This window comes from Monodelphis domestica, chromosome 8 (assembly GCF_027887165.1).
Source record: "Monodelphis domestica isolate mMonDom1 chromosome 8, mMonDom1.pri, whole genome shotgun sequence".
Lineage (NCBI taxonomy): Eukaryota > Metazoa > Chordata > Mammalia > Didelphimorphia > Didelphidae > Monodelphis > Monodelphis domestica.
In genome coordinates this window covers 247,755,401-247,779,099 of record NC_077234.1, presented here as the reverse complement: position 1 = coordinate 247,779,099, position 23,699 = coordinate 247,755,401, and positions in this window count along the sequence as shown.

Here is a 23,699-nt window from a genome sequence, read left to right as displayed (position 1 = left end):
ATTTTGTAATTTTATTTATACAGATCTTACATGTCTTAGAAGGCTAACCTGAAAATAGTGAGTTATGCTTTTCTTTGATTTTTAAAGCATTTACAAATTGAGTCTTCTTTTTTCCTTGTTTTCAAATTTTGTTTGAAGAAAGATGCCAGGACCAGCTCGATGTTCTTCAGAGTGGGGGGGAAATGCATGTTTCTGATGTCATGGAAAAATAACATCTTCCATGGACATTCTCAACTCTTAGGAAGAAGTCATTTGAGAGGTGTAATCTAATTTTTTCTTCTCTTTATTGTACATTCTTGTCTCTTTTGTTCTTGTCCTTATTAAGTGGTTGATGGCTTTGTTTTTATATTAAGCAAATATTTATTAACCGTTATGCACAAAGCCATGCCTTTAAAAACATTGTTTTCTCTACTTTCTTTTACTTCTTATATTCCTTGCCCATTCTTTCTTCCACCATGAAGAGACTTCTGAGAGACTGAGACCTGTGTGGCAAGAGAGTCTTGAAGCTTCAGCCTCCCTGCAGCCAGGACTTTAATTTTTTGAACTGATTTCTGTCTTAGTAGCAATCCTAAAACGAAAGGGCAAGGGCTAGGCAAGTGGGGTTAAGTGACCTACTCAGAGTCACACAACTCTATGCTGCCACCACTGTTAATCTGAGTGGAGTGAAAGAGGATAAGATGGATATTGGGGATTTCTGGCACTCACCTGGAACCTGGAAAAAACAGGATTCGGCTCCTGGTGGGGGTCATACTGTAGCTATATTGGTTAAGGCTGGTGACTTCCAGGAAACACAGTGAGGCCAAGTTGGAAAAACCTAATCATTTTTTTTTTACTACCATCTTCATAGAGGCAGGAATAGACTAATCCATTAGGTGAGGGTCATTGTTTACATTTTTGTGGGGTGTGGGCTGCCATTTTTTAATTTTGCTATGTTGTCAATTAGTACATATAAATATATTCTTGTTTCAATAAATCAGCTGGATATAAAAATCCAATTGTACAAGTCTTATGAATGAAGGTGGTTATGAATAAGTAGGATATACCTTTTCCCTAAACAGGAAATAGATCTCAAGCCATAGATAGGTTCATTTCTTATTTGGGCCATTTTAAAGCATATTCTAGGGCATGTCTGTAGGTATCTGTGGAACCCAGAGCCAGCTCTGCAACCCATTTCAAATAGCTTAGAGAAGTGGAAAGGAGAGTAATTTACAGATATGAAATTAGAAGGCCCTCTGGTGGCCAAACTATACTTGCTAATTAATTAATTAATTATCCAAGTAATGTAATTATATAATTATGTGTATGCATACTACATATACATATGCATATATATAAAACATATACATCAATGTGTCCACCATATACATTCACATACAGTTTGCTTCAGTATGGATAGAGGAAAACAAGGAAATAATCCACATGTAGGTGAGTATAAGTCCGGTAGTACCATAATATATATCCAAACCATTTGTCACATACAACTTCCTAGAAAATGGGGTTCAGGCTCTATTTCTTCATGAATTTCTAGGCAACCAATAATTCTCAAATTCTTACCGAGTTCTTTTCCCTAGCTATGTTATTTTTGTTTATTAAAATAAGACATCTTCCAGGTATATAATTTTTTATTTTAGTTTTGTTCTCCTTTGGGTCCTCCATCCCTGCAATTTTAAGTTCCATTTTGCTCATCCTAGTCATCAAAGAGGGGTCATTGTCTTTTCTCAGTTATCAAATCTCATGTTATACTCATATTTCTTTCAACAATTTTACTCAATCTTTAAACATGTTATATCTTCCTTTATATAATTTATTAAACTTATAAACTATCCTACAGAGTCTTGAGGGAGGTCTATCTTATTGGGAGGAAATTTAGTTCTTATTGTGATTGTCTTTTTTTCATCTGCAGATGTTTCCTCAAATTAATCACATAAGTCTTTGTATTGAAGTCTCTTCTCTTTTTTTTTTTTCATTTTCTCTATTAGTCTTCTATTTTGTTTTTGTTTTGTTTCATGAGGTCCCCCTCCCTTCCCTCTTCTGCTGTTCTTTTTAAGTTTGTTTGGCTCATTCATTACTGTTTTGTGGTCATGGAGGTTTAGTCACAATTACTTAATTAGCCTTCTTGGCACAAAGGCTGACTTCATTTTATATTGCTTGTTACGAGTGTTAATATTCAGTTTGGGGTTTTTTAAAAAGCCCCTTCATTAATTGGATTACAGATTTAGAGCTGAAAGGAACCTCAGATGTCATCTGATTTAAATTTTTCATTACAGAGATGAGGAAACTGAGGCACAGGAGAGAGATAATGTCTTGCCCAAGATTATTAATTATGAATGGTATGTTTTAATTCAGTTCTCTTGCTTTTAGATTTTGTGTCAGTGTGGATAAAGTGTTGGAACTACTGTCAGGAAAATCTGCATTAAAAATCCTACCTCACATAATAGATAGTTTTGTCATCTTGGCCAAGCCATCTAACCTCCCTCAGTTTCAGTTTCTTCATTTATAAAATGGGGAATTGGGGCTGAATGACATCTTAGGTCTCTTCCAGCTCTAAATCTATGATTCTTTCCATTGTGTTGTATTATATGATATGTTCTATTACTTGAAAATTAAAATATGCCATATTTCAATTTTACATTGCCTCTCTTAAAAGGAATTCAAAAGAAACACAAGAAAACCATATGATCATAGAATGAAAACCTACTTATATTTTTCTCCCTAAAGTTATAGATAGCTAGTGTTTTATAGGCCCACATGGAGACTGAAACTAGAATTCAAAGATATAAATGTTATAAAACATCAGTTACTGAAAGATTTACCCACATTTTAGAATTTAAGAACTTATGAAAGAATACATTATCAAGAACAATTCCACTTCCAAGAAGTAAGGGGAAAAGTTTAATATGCATTATTTTTTAATAATATTTTTTCTGAATTATATGTCAATACAATTTTTAAAATATGGGTTTTCTGACATTTGCCAAACAACGTTCTGTCTCCCTCCCACCTCTTCCCCCGTCCCCAGGAAAGAAGGAAATCTGATATATGTTGCACATGTATGATTAGATAATATACATTTCCATGTTCATCTTAACATGTATCCTTATCCTAGGGGAATTAAGAGATGGGTGAGGCACCCAGAAAAAATAATAAGAGTTTTTTTCATTTTCTTTTAAAATGATGACATGATTTTAAACACAATGTATCTTTACAAGGAACTTTAAAGCATTCTACGTAGCACTAGGACCTTGAAAAATGACAAATAACAAAAATGATAATAATGAGATGTCTTACTGATAATGTTATATGAATGAGAGACAGAGAGAGAGAGAGAAAGCTTTGTGCACCTGATTGTAATTACCAGGAGAACACCTGAGAAAGTGAAATAAGGTTGATTAATGAAAAACAGATGTTGATAATGGAACCTGCAAACCTGAATACATTCAATGATTATGAAGACTTGTGATATGTAAATGAAGCAAAGATGCTATAAAACATACTCTAAAATATAAGATGGTAAATGAAAGGAAATGCTTTAAAATTTAGTTAAGAAGAGTTTGGGACAATGATATATTACTCAGACCACCATGAGTTGGAGAGTGAATGAATACACTTTTTTAATAATGTAAAAGACAAAAAAAATGTAGCCCAGTTTTAAACTGTAGAACTTTACTAAAAGAAACTTCCCTTTAAAAAACAACTTTTACAGAAAGCTAATCTGACTCCAAGCCTAAATGCATTACTAAAAAAAGACTAAATATAGTATTCTGAGTTTTCCAAATGTGTGTAAGTGAACCTTCCATCAACTGAAGTGACAATATCAATAATATTCGATCAATAGTTATTTGATCAATTATACTGTAATAATTCAGAATGACTGATATTGAGAAATTTCATATGGATGAGAGAAAAAAAGAAAGTTATATTTTCCTTAATTACTGAGAAAAATCAGCAATGTGACTATTTCCCCACATGAAACAAAATAGCAATGACTTATGTTACAATGATAGTGTAAAATTTAATTGCAAGTACAAATGTGTAATCAACATATAAACTGATCAACTGATCAATCAACAAACATTTATTGAGCGTCCATTGTTTATCCGGTACCACCCTAGATGTTGGAAATACAAATAGTCCTTGATCTCTGTGTTTATACTTCTATTTGGGGAGTCAATATGTACATAAAGAAGTATATACCAAATAGATACAAGGTGTTTTGCACAATTACACTAGCAAGTAGGAGAATGAGGAAAAGGCAAGGAGGATGGCCATACTAGGCAATGTAAAAGTACATTTTACTTTCAAACAGAGATGGGAGATGGAATGCCATGTATGTAGGAGAAACAGAGAGATGACCATTTTGGCTAGACTGTCACCAGTGATGCATAACAAGACTAGAAAAGTAGGCTGGGATCAGATTATGAACGTAGTTAAGCCATGAGTGGCCATCATTTTTTTTAAATCATGAAAAGGAATATCTTGTCATCTTTGGTTTCAATGCTTATAAGGTGCTCTCCTCACAACAGCCATGTAAGGTAGGCATGGCTGTGGGTCATTGAATACTTTAAGAATTAAAGATGGGGGAAACTCCGGACGGCAATGGAAAGGGGATGATGGCTATAGGAAGATGATGGGTATTCCAAAGGAGGATCTGTGTATGAGCTGTGTATTGATTCATGAAAGTACCGAAATTCAGACCAAAAAACCGTAAGCCCTAAGAAGTTAAATAATTTTTTCCACAACCACGTCACTAGTGAAGGTCTGGAGTCAAATTTTAGCCCACGCCTTCTCTCTCTAGTACATTTCTGACAGCCACATGATGCTGAGCTTTCTAAATCCCAAGTATGTTAAACCAGTACTTCAGCTATGGGAGGACTTAGATAGGGGGCGTCTGGGAGAATTTTACTTTAGGACTCCAAAAGATTCCCAACCCCAAGCCCCAGGACAGCAGATTCTCTGTTATCACCAGAGAGCACTTCAGAATAAAGTCTGTGGCAGGCAGAGGCAAGGAGGAGGGGAGGAGAGACAAATAGATGCAGACTGATTAATTAAGCTGTAGGGCATGTAGGAATTAGAACAGTTAATTATCCCTGGTAGCAATCCAGTAAATCCATTCAGGGGAGGCAGCCACAACATTCATTACAATGACACTGGTCATTTAACCCAATTAATATCATTTCAAAGGAAAACAAAGGCAGAAGAACCCAGAGAAGGAGTGCCTTCATCTAGGCTGAAATTCTGCCACCCCAGAGTTAAGAACCACAGGAATGTGAAAGTGAAAGAATCCAATTCGATTATCTGAAGGGGTTTTAGTCCTTCACTCTCCCACATCCTTCAGGCTATATGTTCTACACCTGTTTTGTTTTTTTTAATGTCCTTGAAGTAAAAGTTCTTGCTTTCCCTGAAGCAATAATGTGTGTGACACACAAGCAGTGATGAATTCCTTGGGATCCTGGCGAACGCCATGTCCTTGTAACCACTCCTCACCATATGTCCTCTAAAAACAAACTCTACACATGTGTCATTGTCTGAGAGAGTTTAGAGGGGGGCTTTTATTTCTAAGGTTAAATTGAAATGTAAGGGGAAAAAGAGTACAAAATGGCTCCCCCAGTGAGTACTGTGCCATACATCAGAAGACACTAAACCCAGGAAGAAATTTGTAGGCAGATTGCATATATTACAGATGAGAAACTGTGTAAGAAGTGATATGATCCATTAGAGTACTGAAATTTGGTTTTAAAAAATGTCTTTAGAATAGGAACATGCTATCTATTTCAAAGCAATATCACTTTCAATGGAATTAAAAAGACATTGGATCAGTATTGACAGCCAACTGATGGTACAAATGCCTTTTTCTATAACAGTAATATAAACCAATAATCTACAAACCAATCCAGTCTATATCTACAAATACCACTGAAGTTTAAATAAAATGTAGCTGCAAAATTTCATAAGAGCAACAACAAAAAACATAAGACTTAGACCAGTTAGTAAGAAAATGGCAGCATTTTTTTTTTGGTGTAAATATTCATTTTCTCATCAATTAATTCCATTTAAAAATCTAATTTCCTCTCCTAACTCTATCATGTAGTTTAATGAAAGGTCAGTTAGTTGTTGAAAGACCTATATTGCTATATCATCACAAAAACTATCAAAAGATGAATAATATGAAGGAGTCAGCAGGGAATTTCTCTACAATGTATTGTAAAGAGATTTGTGATCAACAAGCTATCAAGTAGGCAGTATTATTTGTCCATGGAAATTGTGAAGATTGAATTTGACTCTCCCCTGATTGTAACAATGAAGGTACTTAGCTCTTCCCTGATCGTGAAGATTCAAATTGTAACTCATGCCTATTTTTAGATTTTAATCCCCATAAGTGTAAATACCCTACTTAAAAGTTAAGTATGAAGACCTGCCTATTTTTAGATTCAATCACAAAAAGTGCAAACCTGGTACTTAAAAGTTAAGTATGAAGATCTTCCCATTTAGATCTAATCACCAAAAGTGCAAATATCCCACTTAATCATGAATAGGGAGATCTGTGACCCACATGTGCAATAGTAGGTAAGGAAACAGAATTGACTAACTGCCTTCTGGACAATCCTAGAGAAGAGAATCAGCTGTGATTGGTGAACATGAAATTAGGGGAAGTGACACCAGAGAAAATGTCTATAAAAGTGTATTTCAACTTGGAACTAGGATTCTGGGAGCAGTGTTCAACTTGGACTTCCACTTCTGCTGGATGGAATTCTTCATGCTTTCTAGTTGAGGCAGGTGAAGCGGGGCAGAAGGATCTGCTGACTGGACTGACACTTGGTGAGTGAAAAGCTGACTCTAAACTGGTGGATTTTCTGAAGAGACTTCCTTGGTCCTTGGCTTTGCAGAGGCTAGCTGAAACTAATTCTCCCTGCCTAGAGGGGCTGGGAGTAAATTACTTAGTGCTCAGGCTAGATATCTTACCTTATCCTCTCTGATTTCTTGCTTCACTCTTTCTACATTTTGTAAATAAATTGTAAACAAATCTCTTTAGAATTAATTAAATTCTGCATGACCAAACTCTTAAATAATCAAGTCCAACCCTTTAAAAAATAATCCCTTTCCTCCCTTACAAAATGTATGAAATCAAAGAAAAAAAAACAAATAGGCTCATTGGCTTTTGTGTCTTCATGCCTCTGCAGGTTATATTACTCTTTGCCACTGCAGTTGCAGTGCTTTTCCTCAGTGTTTTTACTCCCACAGTTTATCTTCTGCTTGTGAATAGTGTTTTTTAGATCCCTGCAGAGTGTTCAGGGACATTGCATTGACCCCAATGGAGAACTCCATCACCTTCTATTGTACCTCAGTGTTTCATCTCTCTGTATAATGATTTCCTGGTTCTGCTCCTCTCGCTCTGCATCACTTCCTGGAGGTTGTTCCAGTCTCCATGGAACTTCTCCACTTTATTATTCCTTTTAGCACAATAGTATTCCATCACCAACATATACCACAATTTGTTCAGCCATTCCCCAATTGAAGGGCATCCCCTCATTTTCCAATTTTTCTTTTTTCTTTTTAATTAGATTGATTAAAGTTCTATCAATTTCATTACACTTTTCACAATATTAACATTTAGCTTTACTTATCAATTCAATATTTCTAATTCATTTATTTCTATCCTAATTTTCTCTATGTTCATTCATTGTTTATTGATTTTCTAATTTTAAAAATTTTATACTAAATTAAACCCATCTTTTCCTATTTTTAAATGTATATTTTTAGGGATAAATGTATACCTTCATGTATGGTTTTTTGTGTCTAGAATGTTATTTCATCAATATTGTCTTTCCCTTATTTTGAATAGTTTTTTGATTTATCCACTTACCTACTTGTCACTAAGTATGTGTTTATGAAATTGAGTCATATCAATTCACATTTGAATTTATGAGCGTTTGGCTTTTGTTTCCCTTTATTTGTTTCTTATTTTAAAGATTTTTTTTTCTACATTTCAGTTTTAAATCTTGTGTTTAAAATATTTTTTGGAAAGAATTCTATTACTATGAACTATCTGTCTTTATTCTCTCCTGGGTGATCACTTTTACTAGTATTTGATTTTCCTTCCTTTCTCTTTATTCTATATTTTTAATTGTTAGTTTCTTTACCTTTTTTGTCTCATCTCCTCTACCTTTCATTGAAGTAGTTTTAAATCTCCCTGACTTCTGTCTCCCCAGATTCTTTTATGTATTAGATTTCTTTTTACTATGCCCTTTTCCAATGTTTTACTTTGCTTTGCTCTCTTCAGAAATTTAGACTTTTCTGAATTTTTTTTCATTCAATGGCTATTTTCTTATTAATTCTGTCCTTAATCTGTGTTCCTCAGGACACTAAAGCTAATAGGCTTTAGCATCGTTTTTGCCTTTATATATCTTGTCCCATTGCTCCTTTTTTTTCTACTGTGCTTCCCTCTTACAAGTTTTAATTTGTGAAGAAAATAATGATAGGGAGAATCAATAAGACATGGAAGAAATTATCCAAATTATGAAGTTCACACCTATCTGCTGACCTCTACAGGATCATTTTCCTTCTTAAAGGATTTTTCATCTTATCTCTGGGCCATCACCCATCATCTTTTTTTTTTTTTACTTCATACTGCTGCTAAAAGCTCAATGACTTTCCTTTAAGTCAACATGTTTCCTATGGAACACAACTCTCATTCAGAGAAGGTGGCCTTCCAATGTACACTCCCCTCCAGATTAAATACATCAAGAAGTCCTCCTTCAAATCCAAAAAATATATGTCTTCCTAGGGATTGGCATGCTCTTCAGTGGGATACTTCCCTGAAACAAGTCAGATACTCTTTTTCTGTGCCCTACATTCAACCCATCTTTTTTCCACTCTTCTCATTTTCCTACAACCTACTGTATTTTTCCAGGAGATCATGAGAATCATTATTCTTTTACTGTTTACTTATGGTCTTAGTGGGAGTTGATAATTCAATTCCTTATATATTCCCAATTATATACCCTTTCATTTTGTTCTTCTTTCCAATAAAATACATGGATTTTCATTTGATAACTAAGGTTATGTACAAAGTGTTTCAGTTCTGCTGATTGAATTCTCCTGCATTTTTAAATTCTGTTTACATCTTTGTTTTGTTTTTTGTTTTTGCTTTTTTTTATTCTCTTGATAAACCTTTATTTGTTCTTTATATTTATTCTATTGTTTGCTTTCTATGGATCTCTGTCTCTGCTTTGTCTCTCGCCTCTTTTTCTCTTTCTCCTTTCTTTTTCACATCTCTTTTTTTATCCTTCTATTTCTGTTTTTCTGTATCTCTCAAAATAACCTCTAAATATGGCATAACTGGTTTTGTTAATTTTTTTATCTTCATACATATGCTTATTTACATTTCTTATGTTTTCAGTGTTTGGAATGTTTGCAAGTCTATTATTCTGCTTACATTTCTTTTTCTAGGAATATCCCATGTCTCTTGTTAAATATCCATATTTTACTGACAATTTTTCTCAGGTGTTCAGGAGATGCAATTTTGTATTGCAGTTTGAACTCTTTGCATAAAAAATAATTAAATCTCTTTTCTCTAGTTCTTGTGTTTTCAGGAAAACTTCTAATTAATTGAATTTTCCTTAATATCCTTAGGAAACACAAAAAGGTCTTTTTCCTGGTCATTTCATAAAAGTGTTCATCATAGAAATTGTTTTATTTAAATACTATGTGTCTTGAAATTTTTTTTAAACTTGAAAAAACAAGTTTAATATAATAATTTGTTGCTTTGTTCTGTGTATTGTAACAGTTAAAATTTGGGGAAACTGAGGCAGGTGGAAATTAGTTTCTCTCTGCAAGGAGTATTATATTTTTATGAGGTTTATTAAAGGTTAAGGATTAAAGAAAATACAGGATAAGAAAACACGTGTCTAGGCCACAGAGAGGCCTAGACACAACCTCACCTACATTATGAAAAGAGCCACCTCTGCTCCAAAACGGAAGTCCAAAAAGACCCCTCAGTAGGCGGAGAACTCCTTTAAATAATGATTTGTGTTCTTGCCCAGGGGAGAATTCAGTGTGATTACAAAGCATTCTGGGGAAGTGGAGCAAGGGCTTCTGGGGATTGAAGTCCAGAGTTCAAATCCATTTTTTACAGTATATGTGTATACACACACACACACACACACACACATATATATATATATATATATGTATATATATATATATATTTATATTATTTAAAATTCTTGCTTTCCAACTTAAAATCAATAATAAGAATTGGTTCCAAGGCAGAAGAGCAATAAAGGGTAGGCAAGTGGGTTTAAGTGATTTGGCCAGGATCACACAACTAGGAAGTTTCTGAGGTCAAATTTGAACCCAGAACCATCCTTCTATAGACCTGGCTCTCTATCCATTGAGCCATTTAGCTGCCCCTCTTTGGATATTTAAAAGTTTTTGAAAGAGTTTTGAGGGTTTTTTTATATTTTCCCTTTATTATATTGGTTTAAGGTTTTTGGCTTGCCATATTCTTTGGAAAATCTATGATCTTTAAATTATCCCAAGGCAAATTATATTCAGGGCTACTCTTTTTGCCTGGCTTAGAATTCATGCATTGTTTTAATGTGATGTCTTCTTAGTTTTTTGTCTTCTGCCATATTTGTATCTACTTCAGCATTGTTTGGTTTTCCAAGTTTTTTTTTCATTCCTTTTACTTTTTATGGGAGTTTCTATCATGGATTCATTTTTTCTCTTCTTTTAATAGTTAATATTTTTTAAAGAGTGCATTAAGTATTCTATGTATTTACCTATATATCCTTTTCTAATTTCTTGTTTTGGGGGGTTATTTCTCTTTTGGGCCGTTCTCTAGTTCTCATTTCTGTTTCATTTTCTTTTATTAATTCATAGAATTCATCATTTCATGAGACATTAGTTCACTTTGCTTTACATTAGTTTGGAGGTCTTTGTATTTTCTCCCAAGATTTAGTAATTATCTTTCCCTTTCTCTCAGGTATCCCCTTTGTTGATTTATTTGTCTGTGGTTAGGGCTTTTATTAAGGGTTTTTCCCCCTAAAATATTTGTTGATTTAGTCTTTAAGAAAATTATCCAGTCATTTACATTCTGATTTTTTCCCAGGATATCCCTGCAACAAGGCTACATCAGTCTCTTCATGTATTGGGTGATACAGAATTTAATGGCCTAATCTCCTACCATGAGTACCCACTAGGAGGACAAGATTGGTCCTAGCTGGATTTCAGCCCTATTTCCTTAGAGTACAGTCCATTCATGTCTCCCATTCCAGTTTCTACCTTGATTCTCCCTTCTTTCTCACCACTCGGAAGAGTCAGCAGCTTCTGCTTTCTGTGGAGTAGAAAGAGGGCAGGAAAAATATGTCAGGCTGCATCTCTGTCACTTTTAGGGACTTTAGAAGCAGAGTTCCCATCAGAAGTACACTTTCAGCCCTCGCACTCTTCCTCTTTGAGTGACTGAGCAAAGTCAGTACCTTCCCCTTTTTCCAGTTTGTGGGGAAGTTTTCCATAAGAACTGTTAAAATGTGTTGGAGGATTCCCTCAGTGGCCCCTGTAGCTTGGGTCTTCATCTCAGAGATGTGGGGGCTGATGGGAAGGAGGTGTTGAGGGAGCACCTCAAGCATTAGAATTCCTCAAAAAGAACTTTACTTGTCACGCGTGTCTTTTCTTTGTCCCATTGATGCCATTGTAATTCTTCGACTCCTGGCCCATGATTCCTTTTTGTTAAAGTTAGAAAACTAAAGGGTCTGGAGAAAGTTACTCCTCTGCCATGTGCTTATGTGACCAAGAAGCCTACACAAGCGACATAGAAAAAAATCCTTGATTGCTATAACATCAAAGACAACTTTTATCAACTTTGCTACTTTAATATATTTGTATAAAATGTAATTTATAACAATGTATAATATATAATATAGCATAAATATACATGTATATGCCATAAAAGTCCTCCTAAAATGTTTGATATAATAGAGGAACTATAATACTTTCATGCTATTACACCGTGAACCCCAAACCTTGTAGATCTTTGCCTAGGAAAAGTTCTTGTCATTGTGATGGAAGAAATTTAATTTTTTATCCAAATGGAAAAGGGATCCCTTCCGATGGTGAGTTCTTCTACATATACTTGTAGAGATGATTTGGAACAGATTTTGCATAATCCCAGAACACCACAAAACTTTCCAAGGTCCATAATCACTTAAAAGAGTTTGTCTTAATGTTGCTTACAGATACACAGAATGCCTGGTGTCAGGCTGTGGACAGTTGTTGGAGGGACCCACTGAACTGATCCGCTAATACATATGCCTTCGACAAAAACTGCAGAGACAATGAAATGGTTTCCAAAATGAATAGGAGGAAAATAGCAAACTGTGTCGTGTCTGGAAGACTCTATAATGCTTTAGTGACTTCGGGCTTTCCCGAGGAAGCAAATATAGCAAATATTTTATAAGTTATCAGCTTAGACTATGCTCATCTTTCTTTGAAATACAACTTTCTACATATAACCAGAAAGGGAAAATAAAGACCAAGGGAATGGGACTAAATCAGTGACATAGGTAACTCAGGAATGAGGTAACTGCTGCTACCAACAGAAACCAACATTTTTCTCTGTAGTTTCTTTACTTGAGGATTCTGTAGAATACTAAGAATTTAAATGACTTCCCGAGGGTAATGCAGCTAGTATACCTCTAAAGCTGAGGTCTTCTTTATCCTACAGTAAATATTCTATCCACAAAGCCATATTAACTCTCAAAAGAACAAAAAAAAGTAAGAAATGCATCTAACACTTAATTCATTAAAGCCGTGATGTCTTTGCACTTGGATTCTTTACAAAGCTGTAGTTTGAATATATTTTCATCCTATAGAAATCAACATTCCTATTGATAAATGTTGGGTCATTTGGATAAGTTTCTTTTGACTTTTCTTTTTAAATCAAGGCATGAAAAAATAAATCAGCACAACCTTCAAATAGACGTGTACATTAAGCAAACCCACCTAGCTTATTGAGTAAATGATACAAGAATATGCATACCAAGACAGACAGAGGTTGGCTTACCCTAAAGTCAGACGTATATTACTCTAAAAGTCATAATAAGATCAAAAGTAAATGATACTGTGCCAAAGGAATATAAAATCCCTCAGGGAATAGAGTATATATATAATCAAGATCACAGTTAAATTCTAAAGAGTAGCGTTTTTTAAATTAAAGATGATGGGCAATTAAAACAACTAAGTTTTCACTATCTTTAAGGTTTCAGTTGATAAAGATGACCAAAATAGAGGGCAGCTATGTGGCTAAGTGGATTGAGAGCCAGACCTAATGACTAGAGGTCCTGGGTTCAAATTTGACCTCAAATAAGTCACTTGCTCTGTATAGCATAGCTCTTATCACTCTTCTTACTTGGAACCAATACAGAGTATTGATTCTAAGAAGGAAGGTAAGGGTTTTTAAAAAAGATAACCAAAATAGGAACAGTCAATATTGGAGTGTTGGAAGATAGGCATACTAATACACTATTAATGCAACTGAATTGGTCCAATTTTTCTGGCTGTCAATCTGAAATTATATAAGAAAAGTGACCTAACAGTTCATGTCCTTTGTCACAGTGATCCCACTACCATGCATATACCTCAAGGAAGTTAAAGATAGATATAAAAGTCTGGTATGTACATAAATATCGATAACAGTACTTTTTAGTAATAGCAAAAAATAGAAAATGAGTAGGAAAGTATCTAGACAAAATATGGCATGTGAATATAAACAAACATTGTGATATAAGCATGGGAAAATTTGTATGAACATTTGCAAAATAAATAAGAACCCAAAGGACCACATACATAATGATTCCAAAAATGTAATGAAAAGGTATTTAAAAGAGGGTGTGATCTCTGAGTTAATGAAAAATCAACAATGATCTTAAAAAAACAAACTCTGTAACAGCATAAAAGCAAAAGATTGTTTTATACTCTCATGTATGGGTGCTAAATTGACTATCTCTTTAATTATTTTTTTGCATTGCAGGAGAGTTTTCAAAGTGAAAGGGAGAAGTTTCTAGAAATTACTGGAATAAATCACAAAAAAGGAAAAGCACCAATAAAATGCATTTTTTTAAAAACCACCAGGGGACTTGATTGCTTGACTAAGAAAAGTAAAAGAATTTTTTTAAAAAAGAACAGGCGTGGGAAGATATGAGTTCTGTTTAATTTTTACTAAGGAAATATGAGCTTCTGGAAGAATACCCATACTTTTGTCTGTTCAATTTCCCAGTCATTATTCAGCACACAATTATCCCATGTCTAAAACATTCTATTAAGTTAAAGTTCACAACTTAAAGTCTATTGTTGGCTCAGAAACATGTTTCTACATTAGGCTAGGAATCATTTCTGAGTTCCAAACAGATTATAATTTCTCAATGAGTTCAGTGCCTGCCTTACAGTCTAGCTCTCCTCCCCCAACTGCTGCCCATAGACTAGGGGACTTTGATATATACATTGATATTTCCTCAAATATGCTTAGCTATCTCCCCCAAGAATGTGATTACAAAGACTTGGGCTATGTGAAAACTTCATCAGAGAAGATTAGATATTGAGGGAGTAAGAGTGATCTATCCACTTAGAAGACCTTTAAGAGAGTGATTCTATCCTCTGGACCTCTCTCTGCCTTCCCATCTGCCATGCATATCTGTATCCTTTCTCTCTGCTTCCAGTAAAAGGTGGGCATGGAGTGTCTAAATTTGGTGTTTTAAGTATCAGTCTCCTAGGGTGTATGGGGTGCTCAGTGAGGGGTAATATATCTGGTATGGAGGGCTTGTCGTGCCCTTCTAGGGCAGCTCTCCAGCCACTGACCCTCACCTGACCCCCAGCTCTCCCTTGTGGCTCCCAGTAGCTGCTAGCATGCGGCAGCGGCCACACCCCGGGCAAAGGCTTCGACAGGCCAGCTAGACCTTGTGAGGGTGGCCATCGGGTCAACATCGACCCCTGGTGAACCAGGGCTTTGCTCACCCAGCATGTGAAGACTGCTTCGGCGGAACAGGTGGAAGAAACCAATAAGAAGGTTCAACGGCTGAGATGGCAACGCAGCAAAGCACTGTGGAGTGCTCAGGGCGTGATGGAGCACAAAAGACAACACGGCCATCCAATGCAGCTGAGGAAGTCTTCAGGTGTAATGACTTTTCGTGTCACTGGACCCAGGCTTCCAAAGCCGAGAGAGTGGGACTGTCTCTGTGCATCGACTCTTCCACATAAATCTTCATGCACAAGTGTCTTTGTGCACAAAAACGCACAAAGATAATCGTTATCCCCGGTTCGAGAGACAACCAACAACTCCTAGGGTATAATAATAATAGCTATGGTACCAGTACTTTATGTCTTTGTCAATTTATCCTTGTGACTCTTTCATGTTAAGTATTTATTTTATGTGAAGGAAATAAATTGGTAAACATTAAACATTTTCCCTATTTACTGAGTATCTTTCTATTTTTTTTTTCTAGAAAATGCTAGATATCAGTCAACCTAAGCTTTTAATGGTTTTCCCTGGAGTCCTGGGGTCAAGGAATAAGGAGCCAGATAGTGAGAAAAGGAGTCTGATCCCTTCTTTAAGAAATAAGACTCATCCCGAGTTAAACCTAGTCTCAAGCATTAGTCTCTTTAGAAGTGGATGAGCACCCTCCCTAAGCCCTGCAATAGTCTAAATTGTCCTACCCACCTCACAGAATTGTTGTGAGCAAAGGACTTTATCAGGCTTAAAGTACAAAGTAACAGTGAACTATCAAAAATATTAATATCTCTTCCACCAGTATTATTAGGACAGGTAGATAGTACAGTAGATAGAAGCCTGACACTATATTGTAAAGGAAGTTTTTCAATTCAAATTCAAATTTTCAATTCAAATATCACTTCTCACACCCACTAGCTGTGCTTGTCTCAGTTTCCTCATCCGTAAAATGAGGATCATATGAGCACCTATGTTCCATGGTTTTGAGGATTAACTGAAAAAATATTTGTAAACTGCTCCAGTATAGTGTCATGCACATAAGAGGCAATATATAAAGGTTAGTTGTCTTTCTTTGGTACTTGAATCATAAGGATGATCTTGCTGATGCAGTGGCTTTTTTTGGTGGCAAAGATGGCAACCAATCTATTCCTTCTCAGGTAAGAATCTCAAGTGATTCTTGCCATTGTCTTACATTAATTCTTCCAATTGTTCTTGGAACCTTCTCTGTCTCTTGTAAATACCAATAAAATGCTCAGTCTGTCCACATTTGGTATCTCACTATCACTACATGACTTACCCATCTTTTTCTGGATAGAAATTTCTTTGATAATTGAATGAATATGAGTACATTGGTATAAGGAACTCTCGATGAGAAAACTCCCTTTACCAATACTAATCAATTCTTGCTCTGAAACTCCATTCTAAGAGAGTTAGCTGGGTGTTATGAGAAGCTGAATCACTTGATCAGGGTTGTACAAATGTGGTCCCTGAATGCAGGCATTACTGACTCCAAAGTCAGCTTCTGTATCCATTATACAACACTAACTGCTTTTTTTCATCATTTTTATTGCTTCTTCTGAGCAAAAACGAATTTTTAATATGCTGAGCTTTTTTTGGCATTGTCAAAAAATTGCAGTACTCTTAAAAAGGTAGATACTTAATAAAAATGCTTGTCTATCCCTAGCTTATTATTTGATTTAATATCTGGGTTATCTCTGTTCCTTTCCTCTCAGTCTCTACAAGAGATTGATACTGAGTAACAGAAATAATAAAATGTCCACTAGATTTGAAAGGGTTGGAAATAGGACAAGTGATAATTACTAGCTTTTTGTAAATGCTTTGTCTCATTTATTGATGATATTTTTTCTCATAATACACTTTGTCTGGCAATGTTGGCTTAGACATTTCAAAAATGTTTCAAACTCAAATACTACACAATGTGACATAACCAAAAAAAGATGAATGTGATAGAATAATGGATGAAGTGATTAATCTTTGGATTTGGTGATAGCACATGTAGAAATGTTCAGTTCTAGACACTACATTTTGTTAGGATTTTGGCATGGCCACAGAAGGGCAACTAAGGTGTAGAGGACTGGAAATATGCTATATGAGGATGAGCTTGGCAATATTAAGCAAAGAAAAGAGAAGATTTGGTGGGGTCACTGTCTGAGTATTTAAAGGATTGCCATTTGCTAGAAGGATTATTCTTGTTCTAACTTTTGTCAGTAGTCAGAACCAGGAGAAATGGATAGAAGTCACAGAGAAGCAGATTTTCATTCAGAAAAAAAATTAATAATTAGAGTTACCCAATGGTGAGATAGAATCTGTAAGCCATCAGTTTGAGAGTGGATGATAATTTGTCAGAAATTATATTAAGATACATGTTATGATTTAATATCTCTGGAATGTTGTGTGTTTCTCATAGATAATTACAACTAGAATTATGATTTTGTTAATATTAGGAATTGATCTCCAAATTTTTATTTTTAATCACCTGCTTTGATTAGTTTAAAAATTGTAGGTACATATATGTAAAATATTTATTTACAAATATTTACTAATTTATAATGACTTGTTTGTATTCTTTGTTGAGATATATTACATATTAACATTATGAAATAGACCAAAATAGAAATTTTAAAAAGCTAAGATAAATAGGGAAATAATATTTGATCCCAGAACCAGTAGAATCTATTGGATAGGGAAATGATATTTAGAACTATGCTTTTGAAAATTCATATTGTCAAATGGGTGAAGGATAGATTGAAGGAGAAAGAAATTTGAAGCAGGATGTAATAGTCCCAACTTCCTATAACACTGAGAGAATTGAAAAGATTCTCTTTCAATATAGAAAGACACTGATGTTTTGAACTTATGCGATATCAAAATAGAGGCAAGGATAGGGATGGGAAATGTTGGGGTAACAGCAAGGCTGTGTTGGAGAAAAGCACAATGAATGACTATTTTAATTTAAGTGAGATGGGAACTATCTTTTCATCTTCTGATTGGTTGATCACATATCCTCTGGATGAAGGCATTGAGTCATTGAAGTAAGTCTGCACAATCACTTTGAAGATCACCAATATAGAAATCTTCCAATGTGTTAACACCTTCTGTTAATGCAGATCACTATCTTCACTGTGACACAAAAGTCTTAGAGAGTTGCTCAGATAACTCTCTAAATAAAAATTGGCAGCATAAATATATGTATTATTAAGATTAAACTTCATAACATTGACACAAAATATCTAAGCTTCATGTCCTTTATAATGTCTACTCCTGATATAAATTGGTGGTTTTCACATGGACTCAGTAATTATTTGTCTTTCCATCATAGGGATAAGTTTAAAATTATGACTAGATTAAATATTTTGAATTAGTATTCATGAGGTATGTATACTATGTCCTAATTCACATATAACATCAAATAAAGCAAAATCACATCAATAATTCCTGCTTTTCCTGTATTAAACAACATGTCAGAACATGAATTTTCTATATCCGCTTCTACAGGTTTGTAATGGCCTTCCAAAATCCCTGTTCCATAAATAATTGAATCCTATAAGTAATTGAAGTTTGATAACCAAATTGCTCAAAACTCATAATAAATAGAATTATGACAAAAGAAAAATGAATCTAAAATCATAGTAATAAAAGATGTTCTTGTGTCTAAATTATTGTTTAAAGTTGTACTTCAATTATTTTAATTTTTCAGAGAGATTTTTATATAGTAATTTCTGCTATTTTGTGCTCCTGCAGAAATCCAATATTTCAACACATTTTCCAGATGCTTACAAAGTATTCTCTTATTTTATTTGCTTCATCTCACACAAACCAATGAAAAGATGCTAAATATATGAGTGCTGGGTATATTTTTAAGAAAAGAAATATATCTGTAGATTGCACACATATGGAATTTTAAAATATATACACAAAGGGACATTCTTGATTCCTGTAATTAACATCCTGTCCTGCACTTAACATAATATTAGTCTATTCACTTTAAAGTATATTTGTTACTGGACTATAGGTTTCATAAAGCCAGGGACTGGCTTTTTATTAAGTTTTCTTTTTTCTATTATAAATTTCACAAACTTTAACATATATGAACATTTCATTAAATATCTTCTCTTTCATTCTATGTATTTTTTAACATTTCAATGAAACTCTTTTGTTTTTAAATTCCTTTACTATCTGTTTGATCGTTAGTGTTTAAGAGTCATAGTTTGTATGTCAGCCTCCTTGATTCTTTAAAGTTCTGTTCTTTTACATTATTGTACTCATAAATTTATTTAAATTTGTCTAAAACTAAAGTAATTGTATTTTCCTCTAAATGGGCTTATCTTCTAAACCACTATTTCCCCTATTTCTTCTTCTCTAAACTTTTCTATTTCTATTTGTAGTTTGATCCTTCTTTCAGGTTCTCAACTTCCCTTCTTGATGCTTCCCAAGTGCTGGATGATCTTCTATTCCCTCCTGAGTCTTCCCTGGATAGGGCACTGTTGTTTCCTTCCTCTTTCTCCTGGGGTTTCGCCTATCAGGAATCTGGGTGGTCTCTGTACTCCCTACTTCACAGTTTAGGACACTGCCAAGGGTTTCCTGGCTGTCTGCTTGTGTTTATATTGGCTTCTTTGATGAGACTCCTCTTTTCATGTCCACCACAGGACTATATGAAGGAACTTACTAAAGTTTCTTTTTGGATTTTTTTTTCTGATCATTATTCAATTTATTGTTCTTTTAAAATCTATATTGGAGTAATAATGGTAAAGATGGAATCCTTTGTGAGCTGCCACTTAGCCCTCTTAATGAGAAATCCTTTAAAATATTATTGTTCAACTGGATTTTACTTGTGGAGTTGTGAATTAATCTAGCCATTCTGGAAGACAATTTGGAATTATATGCAAAGGGCTTTAAAAGAAGACATACCCTTTGATTCAGTAATACCACTGCTTGATTATACCCCAAAGAGATAATAAGGTAAAATACTTGTACAAAAATATTCATAGCTGCCCTCTTTGTGGTGGCAAAAAATTGGAAACTGAGGGGGTATCCATTGATTGGGGAATGGCTGAACACATTATGGTATATGATGGGATGGAATGCTATGGTGCTGTAAAGATTGATGATCTGGAGACTTTTCATATGAACCAGGAGAACCTCAATGAACTGATTCAAAGTGAAATGATTAGAACCAAAAGAACATTGTATGCAGAAAGTAAAAAATTCAATGTAATAGACTTGCTACTAGTAGCAATGCAACAAACCAGGACACTCCTGAAGGACTTATGTAAAAGAATGCTATCCACAGTGATAGAAAGCACTATGGGAGTAAAACCCAAGAGCAAAACATATGACATCACTTATCATATATATATATATATATATATATATATATATATATATATATATATATATATATGGATAGTTGATTTTGGGTCTAGGCTTTAAAAAAATCCCTCTATAGGAAAAATGAATAATATGGAAATAGGTATTAAGTGACAACATTTTTACAACCCAATGGAATTGTTTGTTGGCTCTGGGGAGGAGGGAAAAGGGGAGAGAAAGAAAATGAATCATGAAAACATGAAAAAATATTCAAAATCTGAATAAATAAAATTTAAAAATAAAAACCAAAAATAATAGAATATAATTGTTCATTCAAAAAAATGTTTAGTTGTCTTAGTTTCTTTATTTTCCTGATTAAACAGAATATCTTTTATAATTAAGTAATCAATAAAAATTCCTTTTTTAAAATAATTAAATTAAATCCCACCAAAACATGTTCTAATGAAACATTCTGTGAATACCTATTATTATTGTTGAAGGACTGCAAGTATAGATGGAATGATTACTTGTTGAGTTGTTGTAGAAGGGATTATTAATTTAGATAAGGGTACAACTAAATGAGCTTTACATTCCCTTCCAATTGCAATGTGGTGTAACAGAATGAGGATGGAGTAGGAATCAGAGGATATAGGTTTGAATTCCAAGTGGCTCCTTACTCCTTTATGTGACTATGGAGAAATCAATTTATCTTCTTTGAGTTTCTACTTCTGCATCAGTAAAAACAAATAAAAGTAACCTAAAAAGTCTGTTCCAACTCTGACTGGCATTGCCCAGGCCTCTGAAAGAGGATTGGCATTGAGTGCTAGTCAGGGTTGCTATTATCCTTTTGGATCTTTGGTTTTCTCATCTCTAAAAGGGTTGTGTCGGATTCAGTATCCAAGCAAATGAGATCATCTGTGAATAAAATGAGATAACATTTGTAAACTGCTTAGCACCGTGCCTGGCACATAGTGAGAAGTTAATCAATGTTCATTTCTCTCCTTCCTTTGAAGAAAATACCTTCTAGCTTCAACGCTCTACGACTCTTGAAATGACTGTACATCCACCACCAGGGAGTATATCAGTTCTAACAAGTCAAAATTTCAAAGAAAAACAAGTGAAAGTAGTTCCAAAAAATGGCAGCATTCTTAGAATCTCTTGACTGACATGAAATAAGGGTAGCAAATTAAAGACAGACCTGGAAACAGCAGGTGCAACCAACAATTTTTGAAAATCCAGTGTGAAACTGCCTTCACACAGTCTCAGTCATTAAAAATGATTAACATTCAAATGGCAGTTATGGAATAAAATGAGGGAAAAAAAGAAAAAAATTAAGGAAAAGTTTCAAAATATTGAGCCTGCTACAAGCTGACTGCTTTACAGCTGTTGAGAAGGCAAATGCAAATGGGAAAAAAAAAACCACCGATACTGCTGCCAAGTCTATAAATATGGAAAATTTTCATAAGGAAGAAATTGATTATTCCACTCAGCAGGACTGTTTGGATGTTAGTTTGTCCAATGATGAATCTGACAAAGAAGATGATATCCATGAAGATTTATATTCTTCTGTTTTCTCACAAGGGTAATCACATCCTTTGGAATCTAAATTTATCTTAACTGGGCCTCAGTAAGGACTTCTCTTCAATAGAAAAGAAAAACTTTTACTTCCAGCCTTGCCACTCCTACACAAAAGATACTTTAAGATTGCAGGAAGACATGTTGCAGATGTTTCTTGATAAAGAGTTGCTTTCAAACGATGCCAAGAAATAGAAATATTTGAGATTATTGGGAAAGTCTGTTGACAGTCCATATCTATTTTTCAAAATTAGTTTGGCAATGACTTGGGCTTCCAGATTGATAATTCATTCTCCATTAACCTTACATGGACTCAGTATTCTCAGTTTTAACATATGAATAGAAATGTTTGTACTAGCCCCCTTATAGGGTTATCTTGAGGATCACACAAGATAATGCATCTTAAGTACTTTGCAAACATTACAGCGCTATGTAAATGTCAGGTATCGACAATTACATTGTCTAACTTTTTTTCCCTTTCCTGATCATCTTTTGTACATGTGTCTGCTACAATACACTTTAGCTCTTTAGTTTCTGCTGGTCTTTTACTAATAGCAATTTTACTAATAATTACTACTAATAATTTACTACTAATAGTAATTACATGTGCATATGTTCTACTTCACTAAATATACTGTACGTTCTTCGTGGACAGAGAACTTGATTTGTTCTTATTTTGTACCTAATAGTGCTAAGTAGCATTCCGGATACATAGTTTGACTTGTGTTTATTAAGTAAAAAGCACAAGCAAATATATTAACACTGTATCTATTCTGTGCTAGATAGTGTGAAGGAAGTAAAGAAATACAATTCTTATCTGCAGGATCAACCAATAATAAACAAGATTAATAAACATAAAATGCTCATGGAATACATCCTTAGATGAAAGACTTCCTGTGTTCTGGGCTCCCAGAGGGGATGGATTTCGAGGGCTTTTGGCAACCATCTCAATTATCTCAGAACTTCATTAACTAGCATCTTGTGTTTTAGTCACCAACACTTTCTAAGTACAAAGGTTTTCAAAGCTCAAAACAAAAAGGGGTTGTTTACAAGAAGCTTAGGACTCGCAGGTGAGCTGATCATTTTCCAACAATGCTCCTAAATGCATAGAGTATCAGTGATGTAAGGTACTGCCCTAGGAGCATCAGGGTTTAGTTCTTTCATTTTCATGACGTGTGGTTTTACAATTTTCATTTAGGTATTTTGGGGACATTAGAAGGTATTACAACTGTTATTTCCTGTTATTGTTCCCTGTCACTGTTCTTCACAGAGAAACTGACCCAGGTTGTTAGAATTTCCCAGGACAACCTGAAATGTTTAGACATTTTGACTGGCCACGTCCTTCTTGGTAATACTTGTACACTGAAACTAGAGAATCACAAATACAAATACAAATATATAATGATGAGCTAATTTGTCCTGTAGCCTACAAATAATATAAATCAGACAAAAAAATGAACATTGACCATTAAACTAGGCAAGGAAGAATTCATGGGGGAAAATGAGGCATGAGTTGGACTTTTAATGGTTAAGAGTATAGATGAATATGAATACCAAAATAAGGTATATGAGAGGATAGGACATCATGGAAGGGGAACAATTGATTGAAAGTATAACTACAGTATTTAATATGGTAGTTTTGCATCTTAGAAAAGAAACAAGTCTATTTGTAATAGAGCAACTGTGTTGTAGGGTAGTAGAAAATATGGTGGGATAGGTGCAGTAGAATCAGATTATATTAAATCTTGAAAATCAGGCATTAGGAGCTTAGATTTAATATTGACTCAATGTAAATAAG